The sequence below is a fragment of the Coregonus clupeaformis genome, unplaced genomic scaffold (genome assembly GCF_020615455.1).
Source record: "Coregonus clupeaformis isolate EN_2021a unplaced genomic scaffold, ASM2061545v1 scaf2450, whole genome shotgun sequence".
NCBI classification, from domain to species: Eukaryota; Metazoa; Chordata; class Actinopteri; order Salmoniformes; family Salmonidae; genus Coregonus; species Coregonus clupeaformis.
Genome location: NW_025535904.1, coordinates 6681 through 8016, shown reverse-complemented (window position 1 = coordinate 8016; position 1336 = coordinate 6681).

Sequence of the window (1336 nt, the reverse complement as noted above, 5' to 3'; positions counted from 1 at the left end):
CAATGATTTAGGGTCCCCTGATGTGGTCAGGGGTGTTTTAAGAAGCTCTTTTGGAGACCTTAAAACACATGGCACCTGTGGAGGCCTGGCTGAGACTAGTGTTGTACCTCAAGTTTCAGGTTGTGTCGTCATGTACAGGATCCACATGGCATAAACAGTCCTACACATGCTTACTTGCACTATGTGTGTGTGTGTGTGTGTTATTGTATTAGTACTTTTTGTGCACTTGGCAGTGTGAGTGTTATTGTTGTTATATTTGTAGCCTACTATTTCTACACAGTGAGATTGTGTGTTGTCTTCTGGTGTGTGGTAGGTGGTAGTTGGCTGTCTCTACTAATATATTGTCTTTGTGTCTGTGGGTCTTGGTGTCTGGCTGTTGCATCATGGGTTATGGCGTGTTGATATAGGCCTAGATGAGGGTCTCTCTCTCTCTCTCTCTCTCTCTCTCTCTCTCTCTCTCTCTCTCTCTCTCTCTCTCTCTCTCTCTCTCTCTCTCTCTCTCTCTCTCTCTCTCTCTCTCTCTCTCTCTCTCTCTCTCTCTCTCTCACTCACTCACTCTCTGTCTCTCAGTCTCACTCACTCACTCACTCACTCAGTCACTCACTTACTCAGTCACTCACTCTCTCAGTCTCTCTCTCTCTCACTCACTCTCTCTCTCTCTCTCTCTCCCACTCACTCACTCTCTCAGTCTCTCAGTCTCAGTCTCTCTCTCACTCACTCACTCCTCCCTCCTCTCTCTCTCTCTCTCTCTCTCTCTCTCTCTCTCTCTCTCTCTCTCTCTCTCACTCACTCACTCCTCTCTCAGTCTCATTCTCTCTCTCTCACTCACTCACTCCTCTCTCTCACTCTCTCTCAGTCTCTGTCTCTCTCTCACTCACTCACTCAGTCACTCACTTACTCAGTCATCTCACTCTCTCAAGTCTCTCTCTCTCCTCACTCACTCTCTCTCTCTCTCACTCACTCCCACTCACTCTCTCGTCTATCAGTCTCTCTCTCTCTCACTCACTCACTCTCTCTCTCTCTCACTCACTCTCTCCGTCTCTCTCTCTCTCTCACTCACTCACTCTCTCTCTCTCTCTCTCACTCACTCTCTATCAGTCTCGCACTCACTCACTCACTCACTCACTCTCTCAGTCTCTCAGTCTTTCCTCTCACTCACTCAATCCTCACTCTCTCTCTCTCACTCCCACTCTCTCCCACTCTCTCTCTCACTCACTCACTCACTCACTCTCTATCTCTGTCTCTCACTCACCCCTGCTCTCTCAGTCTCTCAGTCTCTCTCTACTCACTCACTCTCTCTCTCACTCTCTCTCTCTGTCTGTCTCATTCACTCACT